The 12,579-nt window shown below is 55.5% G+C and overlaps 1 protein-coding gene across 6 annotated transcripts in view; it reads right to left on the reverse strand.

Annotated features, from left to right (window-relative positions):
* RET (ret proto-oncogene) overlaps window positions 1-12,579 on the reverse strand; it is a 262,367-nt gene that overhangs the window by 82,354 nt on the left and 167,434 nt on the right. For 3 of the 6 annotated variants that reach the window (XM_060285974.1, XM_060285975.1, XM_060285976.1), the window contains one exon: window positions 7,556-10,281. The gene's annotated coding sequence lies outside the window, so the exon portion shown is untranslated. Of the gene's footprint in view, window positions 1-7,555; window positions 10,586-12,579 lie in introns of those variants that run through there. The other 3 variants (XM_060285978.1, XM_060285979.1, XM_060285977.1) reach the window with 3 other exon arrangements.

Raw genomic sequence — 12,579 nt, forward strand, 5'->3', positions numbered from 1 at the left:
TCCGCAACAAGAGAAGCCACTGCAACGAGAAGCCCGCGCATCGCAATTAAGAGTGGTCCCCGCTCGCTGCAACTTGAGAAAGCCCGCGCGCAGCAACCGAGACCCAACGCAGCCAAAAAATAAAATAATTAATTAATTTTTAAAAAAAGTTTTAAAAAAATTTAAAAAATAAAATGTTTGAGAGCCTCAGCCTGGGGTAGCCTGTGGGGCTTCCTCACAGAGGACAGAGACTTTGGGCTAAGGCCCCTCCTCTGCTCCAGGGCATGTATGAGCGAACACTGCCAAGATTTTCTCTTCCTTCTTCCGTTTCCAAAGCTGATTGACCTCACTTCTGATGAACATCATTTTCTTTATTTAAAAAATTTTTTAAAAATAAATTTATTTGTCTATTTTTGGCTGTGTTGGGTCTTTGTTGCTGCGCGCGGGCTTTCTCTAGCTGCCGCGAGCGGGGGCTACTCTTCGTTGCAGTGCACAGGCTTCTCATTGCGGTGCTTCTCTTGTTGTGGAGCACGGGCTCTAGGTACGTGGGCTTTAGTAGTTGTGGCTCGTGGGCTCTAGAGAGCAGGCTCAGTAGCTGTGGTGCACAAGCTTAGTTGCTCCGCGGTATGTGGGATCTTCCCAGACCAGGGCTCGAACCCGTGTCCCCTGCACTGGCAGGCCGATTCTTAACCACTGAGCCACCAGGGAAGCCCCTTCTTTATTTTTAAAGCTACTTGAGTATTCAGTAATGCTGTAGAGTCTATAGCTGGGGAGCTGGCTGTCTCTTCTTCACCTACTATCACTTAAAGTTTTTTTTTTTAATTGTGAAAGTAATACGTGGCTGCTATAAAACCTTCAGATAGTTCACAAGTGTGTGAAATGAAAAGTATAATTTTCTGCTCCCATGTTTTCAACTTCCACAACCTTCCCCCACAATTCAGAGGGATAACATCGCCTAGGAGGTTAGAGGGTGTCCTTTCAGTTTCCCCTACACAAACAGACTCACCTATGTAAGAGGCACACATCTGATCTTAATTTTTTTAAAAAATCAGTCTATACATGGCATTCTGTAAGTTGCTTCTTCTCTGAAAATAATTCATCGACTTAAATTTGGTTCATTGATTTCAGTGTATGCTGGGTGTTCTTTAGGAAGGAGTACTGCAATTTCCTTAGTTAACTTTGAGTCCATGGACACTGGTCGTTTCTGATGTGTTGCTTTTGTGTACTTGTGTTCCAGTTTGGGTTGAAGAGACTCCTACAAGTGGCACGGCTGTGTCCATGTGCACGCCTATCACCATCTGACAGGTAGGGCCAAATGCCTTTCCTCACTGCTTCTCTAGTCACTCTCTCACTGACTGAGGACAAGTGTGTTCCTCAGCCATGCCTCACTAATCCTGGATACTTTCAGTCTTTAAAAATGTTGCAAACACCCCAGTCACAACATCCAGTACCCAAACCTTGGTTTCTAAGTCCAGTCTCCACTAAAAGGAACGAGGGACCAAGGCTCCTTGGAGAAATGACTGATTCCAGGGGAATCAGGGACAGGGAACTTAAAAATGGGCTTAGGATAGCTTGCTGTGACAGAAAGTAAGGAAGTAATCAAACTATGATGGGGAGGTGTCAAGGGGACACAGGAGACAACTTGAAGGGGCTCCCATTGACCCAATCAGGACATTTTGAGCATTAAAATAAGTATCAATAATTACAGTGATGAATTATAACCACTAGAATTAAGACTCCATGCATCTATAACAGGATTAAATAAGTAAATAGAAAAGCAAAAGCTAGTCTTTGTAGTAGAACGTCAGCTAATAAACGGAGATGGAATTTAGGAAAATTATCATTTGGCAACAATTGTAATAATAATTGATCAGACAAGGGTCATCAGCAGATGCTAAATTTGCGGGTGAACGTTTGAGCAGCAAGAGTGGAATCACTGGACTTGTTTATTACAAAAGGAAAAGTAGTAACTTGGGGCCTTCCCAGGGCAGACCAGGGTCTGGGGAGATAAAGTCGTGGCAGCCCTTATGCAGTGGGGTGTGGGTGTGGGAGTGGGGGTGGTCAGTGTTCCAGCTGCACATCCTCCCCATGCATGATCCTGAAAGCTTCTCAGGGGGAGCCCAGCAGCCCCCACTGATGGCCACCCCTCTCCTCTCTCTCACTCCTGCCTCCTGCCCTCGCCTTCCAAACCAGCTACCCACCCCATGTCCCTGTCTCAGGCCAGGCTTTGGGGGACTGAGGCAACAGGCTTGGTGGGCTCCAGGGGCCCCAGGGAGGCCGTGCGTCTTGGGAGACCAGTCAGGAGCGATTGCTGTGGTCTAGTTGAGGGCCAGTATGGGTGGGACCCCTGGGTGGGGTGGGAGGGTTTGCTGATGGAGGGTGGGGGACAACAGCAGAGTCACTGTGGCTTCGCCCCCAGGCTTTTGAATGGAGCACTGGGAAGGACGAGGTTGCCACCCGCTGCCCTGGAGGAGAGGCCTGGGCCGAGCAGTGTGAGTGCCAGGGACGGAGCAGGAGTTGCTACAAGTCACCCTGGAGGTGCCTTTCAGAGAATCAGAGCGATCTTCGTGGGTGGCATCAGTGCACAGATGCACGAAGCCAGGGCCTGGATGAGCTCACCGACGAGGGAGTAGGGAGAGAGAAGACGACCAAGAACGGAGGCTCCCGGGACATTCCGAAGTCCACACGTCAGGATGAGAGGGCGGAGCCGGCCAGGGGACCAGCGGGGGTGGGTGGCAGGTGAGGTGAGACTCCAGGGCCATCTGTGTGGGCCGGGATTCTGCTTTGGCCACCCGCTGCTGCTCCGTGGGTCCCGGCCAGGGAGGAAAGCGCTTCCAGGAGGGAGTGACTCACCGCATCAAGGGCCGCCAGCAACGTGGAGGTCGCAACGGGCCTGGATGTGAGCACATCCCTCAGACGTCCTGAGATCCAGAGAGGGGTGGCCAGCTCCTTCATGGGCCGTTGCATCTCTGACATGTCATTAGCACTCAGGGCAGGAGGACAACTGACCTTTTTTTCTTTATGTTTTTTTAATTTCTCAATTCTCCACTTTGAATAGATGTTATTTTTTTGTAAGGAAAAAAACATGAATTTTACTTTATTTAAATGTAAGTTAGGTTCCAGAGATGTTCTGGATCCCATAGGCATGGTGGTGGGCTGGTGAGAGCCTCACGGCTCCCGCATGGGTCTGGGGACTTCACACCCAGGTGACGGCAGGTCACCTGGGCTTTGGTTCAGTGGGGCTGGACTTCTGGGTGATCCTGAGAAGCGTCCGCTGCAGAGAACCAGACCCCCGTTTCAGACCGACTGTGGGGCCTTGGGGAGTCCCTTGGCCCCTCTCTGGCTGTTCCTGCCTCTGTCCACGAGGGCGGAAGAGTGGCCTCTGCACACCGGGCTGGCACGAGGCAGAGGCGTGTCGTCGCCTGTCATTCTGTTCACCTGCCGTGACCTTCCTAAGAAGGCAGGCGTGGAGGTCATCATCTCCCAGCTCCAAGGTCGGCTCAGAAGGACCGTTTGGCAGCCATCGCGAGTGTTCATGGTTAACGTGGATTTATTCAGCATTCACCTGTCACACAGTCACTGAGCGCCCACCGTGTGCCGTCCACTGTTCTGGTCGCTGGGTATGTAGGAGTTAACAGGAGATGCGGGCAGAGTGAGATCAGGGACAGTGGGATGGCCGTGACCGTGGACATGACAGGCAGAGGCAGGCCTGGGGCCCAGAGCTGAGCTGGTGCGGCAGTCCGATCTGTTGATAATTGGGCGTGGCCAGGCCCGAGAGCCCCCTTGCAGAAGCATCGCCACACCGGGTGAGGCATCTGAGGACTGGAGAGGGAAGAGCTGCCCAGGCCCGTGAGTGGTGCCCTTCTCCCAGGGCCTAGGCCCACTCTCCCTCACCCTAACTGCCTATTCCATGCCCCTGGCCCCATCAACGCCTGCCACCCCCCAGGAAAGGTGACCTTGGTCTGTACCACAGGGACAGGTCACAGGCAATAGCTCCTCCACAGGACAGGCCACACTGAGTCATTTACAAACACAGTTTTAAAGGTCAGTGCAAGTCATAGGACATCACCAAACCCGTCAAAAACCAATGTGGTAAAGCAGAAAACCAAAACCAAAAGCCCGCTGATGAGCTACCGTGAGTAGCTTTCTCTGGACACTGGGACCTGGGTGATTTCTATGGTGATGCTTGTTTGGGGCCTTGGACCCCTGGAAAAGTGGGAGTCAGCCCTGCAGTTCTTCTCACAGCATCTCCATCAACTGCCCTTTCAGGCCAAGTCTCCAGGCTGAGAACCCTCTCATTGCTTTGTTGTTTTTGCCTGTCTTTTCCAAACTGTGCACACAGAGTGAATTACTTTTAGAACTGAAAAGCCAATACTTTCATTAAAATGTAAAAGAAAGTTTACAGTTGACTTTTAAAAACAATAGAAGCAGCTCTGGCTAAGCCTGGGTTGGGTAAAGTGTGTGCCCGAGGGTCCTTCTGGCCAGCGCCTGACCCGCTGCCGGAACCTCGGGGTATTTGGCAGGACAAATAGGCGAGTGGCTGCCGATTCACGGGGTATCTTGGTTTGGGCTTGTAATCTTCTTGGCCTCTGGGTCTCCTCCTGTTCCTGGCCCCTCCCATTTTTCTTCTTCCGAAATGACCAAAAGAAATACAACCTCCCACTTCAGTGGGGAAAAAAAATCATCTAAGTAACCTTTTAATAAAAATAGAGGCTCTCGCTTGATCACAAAATCAATTGGTCAGTGGAGAATTTTATTAGTCAATCATGTAAGTAATTAAAAATATTGATTGATGGGAGCGCCTGTGGCTGAGAGCTGCTGCTTCACCCCAGCAATATGGGGCAGCGGCTGGCACAGGGGCACTGGGAAGTGATCTACAGTGGGGGCTCTTACATCATTTTCTAGTGCGCCTCTTCCAAGGTCAACTCGGGACACATTAGACAAGGGACTCAGCTGATCTTGGAACCTCCATTTTCTCACATGAAAAATAACAGGGCTGACCGCATGGGATTCTCTTGTGGATTAAATGAGACAGAGTGTGAATGGTGAGTGGCCCAGCCTCTGGTTCATGACAGGTGGGGAATTCTGGGCTCCAAGTCTAGCCTGGTCCTGGGGCCGTGGGCTAAGAGGGACAGAACGGTCACTGGGGCCCTGTCTCCTGAGTCAGGCTGCACCAGGCAAGGGCTCTCCCAGGTTCATCTGACCAGAGGTGGACCAGGTGATGTGGGCACTCAGCCTCCCATGCTCGGCACCCACCTCGAGTTCAAGGGGAGAGGAAACAGACTCCCTCTTGACGGAAAGTGGCAAGGTTCTGAGAGAGTGTGTGGAACTAGAAATACTTTTGTGGCCATTTTTGGAAAATTTCACCTGCTGCACAGGACCGCCTCCTCCAGAGGCCCAAGGATGGTGTCCTCCGTCATGAGAAGCGCCCGCCTTGGCACCCACTTCAGAGGCATAATGAGAGGGGAACGAACCTCCACTGACTGAGTGCCCTGCCCCGTGCCCGGCACCAAGCAAATTATCCTACTGTCTCCTCTTCATGGCACGTGCGGTGGAAATGACTTCCCCACTCCGCAGATGAGGAATGGGGATCTGGGAGGCTCTGTGACTTACTGGTCCAAGGTCCCCCTGCCGGAACGCAGGAGTAGAGCTGGGATTCTAGCCCGGCCCACAGGGCTCTAGAGTCTGCACCCCTCTCCCCGTGCCTCCGGCCCAGAGGCCTTGCCTTGGCCGGGGGGCTGACCACTGGCTTTGGTCCTGGCTCCTTGCCCACCTGCTCAGTCTTGGCAGCCTTGCCTGTGGTGGGCTCAACCTCCCTGAGCAGTGACAGGAGGTGTGAGTGTCTGCAATGAGGCCACAGGGCCAGGTGGCCCACCTTCACTGCCCTGAAAATGACCTCCTGGCCCTCTGAGCAGCTCCAGCCCGCCCACCAGAGGCCGGCCTCACAGTCCTGAGCGGCTGCCGACTTGCCGGCTCTCCGTGCACGTGGCTCTTGCCTGGACACAATGCACAGGGGTCGTGTGAACCCGCATGGGCCCAGCACCCTGACAACCTTCCTTGACTGTGGTGATAGCCTGGGCCCAGTCCGTCCCCGCCCTGTGAGTGGCTGCAGCTGGACCTGCCCCTCAAGGAGTGTGGGCACCTAGGGCCCGCTGTGTGCGGCAGGGTCTCGGGGACCCCCCAGCCCCTAATGGCTCCAGCTCCCTGGATGCTGTGTGCGCTGAGGCACTAGCGGCTCCCACAGCACCCCAACCAGAAGGCCCCAGTATGTTCAGGCTCTGGTATTAAGTTTCTTCCCCCATTCTGGGCCTCCCTGTCCCCCTGTCCAGTGGATGCAGTGAGGCCCAGCTCACCTTGGGAGGTCCCTCAGTATCAGACCCCCGGGGTGCCTTCCCTAACACAGAGATGGACGGAGGAAAGATGGGGCTCCAGGAAGGGGACCCCTGTAGGGGGAGGGGAGGAAGGGAGAGACCCTGAGCCTGAGTCGTCTGCTGTCAGCCCCTCCCCCATCCCTTTGCCCGCAGGGCACAGGCCAGCCCTGCCTGAGGGTCCTCAGGAGGGAGCCCAGGCTGATGGGAGCCCAGTTCCTCAGGGCCACCTGAGACAGTCATCCCACACCAGGCCCAGGGTCCACCCGCCCCTTCCTCCCCAGGAACCCTGTAAGCCTTACCTCTCTGGGCCCTAAATACTTGCCCCGCCAGGAAGGATTCCGAGCTTCCTTCCTGGCGCACAATTTTTCAAAGCCACCTCAAGCAGCGGGCCCTGGAGGTGCTGGTACGCAGGCTGCTCATCCTCTGTAAAACCTGGCTATTTGTTTAGACTAGCTGACATTTCCATGGTCTTTTATTACAGAAAATATCCTGGGGAGAAGGCAGGATGTTTGCACAGAGCTTACACCCTCCGCCTCTTGTCCCCAGGGCCCCGGAGCGGCTGGGCCTGCACACCTTGAGTGGGCAGGCGAGGCAACAGGGGTGCCGGCCTCTCCCCCGGCCTTCTTTCCTGAGAAGGAGGGGTGGTAGGCAGCCCCCCCGGACCCCAGGCACAGGGACCCTCCAGGTCTCTGCCTGGCCCTGTGCTGTGCTCTGAGGGGCAGGACAGACAGGCCACGTAAGACCACAGCTTCCTCCTCCGTAGGGCAGTGGTTCAGTGACTGTCACCCAGCTCCATCGGCTGTGCCCTGCCATAGCCTGTCTTGGGCTTCGGTGTGCTGTACCCTTTCCTCTCCTTTGTGTCTTTGTTGTCAGCGTCTGCCAGGGGCCCTGGTAGCCAAAGGGGTGGGTTGGCTGCTGGCGAGCTCCATTTTGAGCTAACAGTCCTAATTATTCTCCAGGATCCATCTCAAGGACTATCTCCTCCCAAAGGCCTCCCCAGCCTGGCGCACCTGTGGCCTGAGGAACAGTCTTCTCCCTCAGCCCTCACCCAGGCACTTTGGAGGTGACTGCGCTCGGGTCTTGCGTCCTCCCCAGCACTAGGCCGCGGTGTCAGTCACACTGACCGGGGTGTGGGTCCCAGCCCTGCCCCTGACTGGCTGTGCCCTCGTGCGCAGTTGCCGTGTGGAAAGCCCTAGGGTGCTTACCGTACATACATGCTTGACCCTCCGCAGGGCAGCATCCTAGGGGTCCCCGTGTTCCCCGCTATGCCTGGAATGCAGTCTAGGTACGAGGTCCTGGAACCCGAGCTGGTAAGCAGTGGGAACATCGGCACTTGCCGAGACTGTGTTCCTACCTTCATGTCCTGGAGAGGAGAAAAGAAGGGCCGGCTCAGCACCGTCATCCCGCAACGCCCGGCAGGGAGGGCCAAAGCCCAGGACTGGTTTGGCCTTAATTAAATCACCCACGGGCCCAACTCATCGAGATAAATTGCTTTCACTCCTGTGGACCCATTTCGGGCAGTATCCTTCCAAGTCTGTGTAAACATCCCCAAGCTCTCCACTCCAGCTCCCACCTGCAAATCACGGGAGGCGTTTCTATTTTAATTGAGATCAGCTGCTGACAATTAGGGATCCTCTGTCTCAGTCACCAGGAAAGGGCTAAACGTTTGCCATTAGGAGACTGAGCTGGGCCTGTGGCGGCCCAGGGGGCCATGCAGGCTGAGTAGGTGGGATGGGGTGGGGATGCCTCCCTGCTGCAGCCCAGAGCCCACCTGCCCGAGGTGGGGATGAGCCCAACTGCCAGGAAGCTCCCCTGTGGACAAAGTTTTAGTCTTGTCAGCATATGGGGGTGGGGGCGGAGTCCCAGGTGCTGAGAGCCTGCCTGAGGGGTCAGGCCCGGGCAACTCTGGCATCCTCACAGGAGGGGGGCGGGCGAAGAAAGGGAGGGGACAGCACCATCACCTCTGTCCGAGAGCAGCGCGGAAGCCTCTCCCTGGCCTCCCTGCTCCCCTCTGGGCGTCCCCAGCGCCTCCCCCACTCACGCACACATTAGCCAGAGCTAACTTTCCAAAAGACAGTCCGATCCTGATGCACCTTCATGCGTGTCTCTTAGTAGCTTCCTGTCGCCGGTAGAATAAATTCCGCATTCCTTCCATTGGCCCCCAGGGCCCTTCGTGGCCTCCTGGCCCCTCTCCTTCTTCAGCCACTTCCTTCCCTGGGACTACACTGCCGCCCGTCCTTCTGGCCTCTGGCCCCTGTACTTTTCTTTTGTCGGGTCCCCTTTCTCCTCACCTCTGGCTTTATCGCTCTCTTCAGCTTGAGCCCAGCTGTCGCTTCTCCAGAGAGGCCCTCCCCGAGCACTCCCGGCCATTCTGTGTGAATCACGCCTCCCAGCAATCTCTGTCCCCTTAGCCTGTCCGTCCCCTTCTCTGTGCCTGCCCCTCAGCGTCGGCCGGTATCTTCCTTATTGACTTGTTCGCCTTCTCTCTGCTAAGAGAGGTGGGGGCTCACCTGTCCGGCCCGGGCACTGAGTGGTCGCGGCTTCAGGCACGTCAGTTTCGCCCCCCTTCGCAGGCTGCCAGCTCATTGAAGGCAGAGGCCGAGTTTCCCGTTGTCATCGACATCGTTCCTCGCGCCTCCAAGCCAGGCACCGTGAGGCCCTTACCTGCGTGGGCTCCGTTCACTGAAGGTCATGGTGCTGGTCTTCTCCCCATTGTACAGATGAGGAAACACTGCCTTGAAGCCCCCATGCCCTGGAGGGGCACTCCCGAGTGGAGAAGCAACAGGGCCCATGCTGGCTGGAAGGCCTGTGCAGCTATGGCTCTGTGGACCCTCAGCTGAGGCCCTGCCCCTGACGAGACGCACCGGGCCCTGCGCCTGGTGGCCCTCCAGCTGTGGCAGACATCTGAAGCAGCTGGGCCTGGCCCGCCGCTCTGCCACATGTGTTCTCATACCTTCCACTGGGGACGTCCCTCACACTGCGATTTCCTGTGATGTAATTTGCTCCCTGGAGCCTGGGGAATGGCCGCCTGTGGGTGGGTGGAGGGTGGGCTCCCCTGCAGGTGTGCGTGTGCATGCACGTGTGCACGTGCGTGTGTGGAGCTGATCCTCGGGGACCGAGGGGTCTGGGGTGGAGAGGCAGCACAGTTCGGACTTCTTGTTAAAAAGAATGTGTCACAGGCTGTCTAAGCATTTTGGAAACTCAGAGGCCCCGCTCCCTGGTGCCCGACCCTGACAAGTGGCTCAGCCTCTCAAGGTTCTCAGAATATTCCTCCGTAAAACAGGGTAACAACTCTACCTCCTTCTCAGGCTCGCTGTGAGGATGAACATGCATGACGAGTGCTGAGGGCCACACCCGCCCGGAGAAGGTGCTGGGAGATGTCACTGAGCTGACTGGGGTGGGGCAGGAGGGAGACCTCGGGGTTCAGCCCACTTAGTGGAGGGACCTCAGGGAAGCCGGTAACCTCAGAGGTGACCTCTTCCCCAACTACTCAGGAAGCAGCTGTGAAGGTCCCTGAGGAGGCGGGCCCAAGCAGCCCAGCCTGGTGCCAGGAGTTAGAGAGACAGTTACTCTCATGGCTGAAATCTGAGCTCTGTTCAGGCCTCAGCTGCTGGGTGTGGGCACATCTGGGGGAACTGCCTTTTTCCCTGGAACCTCCTGAGATTTTCCAGCCTGGGAAGATGGAGAGCACCAGCTTCAGAACCTGCCCTCCGCTGCAGGGGGTGTGTGCACCAGCTCCTCCGTCCAGGCCAAGGGGTTTTGTGGGGCTGCCGGGGCAGGGGCAGGGGAGTAGCTGAGATCACACCCCGACCCCTTGGTCTCCGCAGGGCAGGCCTCTGGAGGCTGTAGGCGGGTCTGCAGGGCACGTCCGCTGGAGGCTCAGGGTCCATGTCGCTCTCCAAGGTGCTCTTCTCCTCCTTCAGCAGCCGGACTTGGCATGCAGGAAGGATGAAAAACAAGAGCTGTCAATCCCAATGTACTATATATAAAATAGATAATAGGGACCTGCTGTATAGCACAGGGAATTCTACTCAATGCTCTGTAATGGCCTAAACAGGAAAAGAATCTAAAAAAAGAGTGGATGTATGTATATGTATAACTGATTCACTTTGCTATACACCTGAAACTAACAAAACATTGTAAATCAACTCTACTCCAATTAAAAAAAAAAACAAAGAAGAAGAAGCAGTAGCGGGAAAGGCTCTCTAGCCACCCAGGGTGGGGGGAGGTCCCTGCACCTCCCAGACCTCAGCTGTTTCATGGGAGTATGGCCTGCCCTGCCTGCTCCCAGGGCCACCGGAGGTCCAAGTGGCAGTGTTGTGTGAAAGGATGGAGGTAATAAAAACGATAAAAACAAGCCAGCAGGTTATGATTTTGCCCTCCATGTCCTTGTTCCGCTGACTCCGCTGGCTCTGGGCTGAGCTGAATGCCTCCTGTGTAATGAGATGATGGACAGTTTATTCCTTTGTGTGCAGCCGACCAGAAACCCAGCTGAGGGTGCCTCAGTCTGTGCCTGGAGGACAGGCCCCAAGCCTTGCGTGTGGGTCTGTGGGTGAGCCTCGCTCTCTCTACCTCGGTTTCTCCTCCTGGGATTTGGGGCATTGGCATGGGGTTGCCTCAGAGCTTTCTTCCTTTCTGAATTGAGCTGTGTTTTTCCTGTGTTCCCTGGGGTCTTTCCAAGATGGCTTTCCCTGAGGCATGGCATGGATTGTTCTAGCTCTCCAGGGGTACATGCCATCTCAGGGGATGGGAGCTGGAGGACACTGAACCCCTGAACCCCATGTTTCCCATGGCCTGGGCACATCCCCCAGAGCATGAGACAGCCCAGCTGCCAAACTGAGGCTACCTGGCTATGCCCTCTGCTTGGTGGGACTCCTTGAAGGCAGGCCTGGACCATAGACCAGGCACCAGCCTCTAAGCCCTTCCTCCCCCAGCACCGCAGGGCACTGGGCAGAGGCCTTGTGCTTCTCACCATAGCTCTGAGGCCCAGAGGTTCTGCACAGAGGGACTGTCGTCACACAGGCAGGGTGCAGACACTGGAGAGGTCACCCCAGCTCCCTCTGAGGTGGGGATCAGCACCCCATCATGCCACACACAGCCTCCACCCGGTGGCCAGCCATGGCCCTGGTCCCTCCCACTGCAATCCTGGGGCACCCCGTTCTCTCAGCCTCGCGTGTGTCCTGGCTTTAGGCATCGTCTGCACTGTCCCTTCTGTATCCCCACATGTGCCTCTTCTGTGAGGCCTCCTGTGACTGCAGGACTGGGGAGAGGGCCAGCTCCCTGCCTCTCTGTGTCTCCAGGCTGTTCTGCTCCAGGGAAGGGCAGCAGGTCACCTGCCCCACCCCCAGGCCCATGCTGGCAAGTTAAATGAATGAGTACCCAGTGGCCAGGCCTCCATCTTCTCCAAAGCCCTGCTGGGCTGGGCCAGTGGGTCACAGACCTGGTGATAAAGTCAGAATCACAGACTCCATCCAACAGGCCAAGCTCCTGGTCCCTGCCTGGGGATGGGTCGGTTCACGAGTCCATGGGCAGGAGGCATGTGTCACGCTCTTCTCTCAGACAGTCCCAGGTCCCTGAGCTCCCAGCCTGACCTGCCCCGGGCTGCAGGCTTCTGCTGATGGGATGAATCCTTCACTCTGTGCCCAGTGTTAGACAGGCATTTGTTTGCTGCTTTTTGTTACCCCTAACACAGGTTCCAGGGTTAATAACGAAGTCATATTTGAAAAATAGTTATTACAGAGCCAGCCCATCATGAACACCATAACTCGATAAACAGCAAAAAATGGAGATCACCAGACCACTGACCACCCTCCTCTATGAAGACAGATGCAAAAACCTTAAATAAATTATTAGCAAATGGAATAATATGCCACAACCAGGAGGCCATCCCTCTGTTGAGTAAGGCTGTACACTGTAAGGAAGGCTATTAACAGAGTCCACTCGTTAATGGGTCAGACGGCAGACAGCGATTGGAAGGGTGCGGAGGGGCTTCAGGACCTGGCAGTGCTCTGACCTGGGTGGGTGACACAGACATATGCAGTTTGGAGAACTTGTGGAGCTGCATATTTGGAGTTACGCAGTCTCTGTGTGGTGCTACACTTCAAAAACAATTCAGTGAGAAAAGCAACCAACAGGGAGAAGATGTTTGCTGTACATACAGCAAACTGAAGATTAGCAACTTAAACATCAATAAGAAAAAATACAAATAACCTATCGGAAAAGAGGGCAA

This window comes from Globicephala melas, chromosome 16, assembly GCF_963455315.2.
Source record: "Globicephala melas chromosome 16, mGloMel1.2, whole genome shotgun sequence".
In the NCBI taxonomy this organism is placed as follows: domain Eukaryota; kingdom Metazoa; phylum Chordata; class Mammalia; order Artiodactyla; family Delphinidae; genus Globicephala; species Globicephala melas.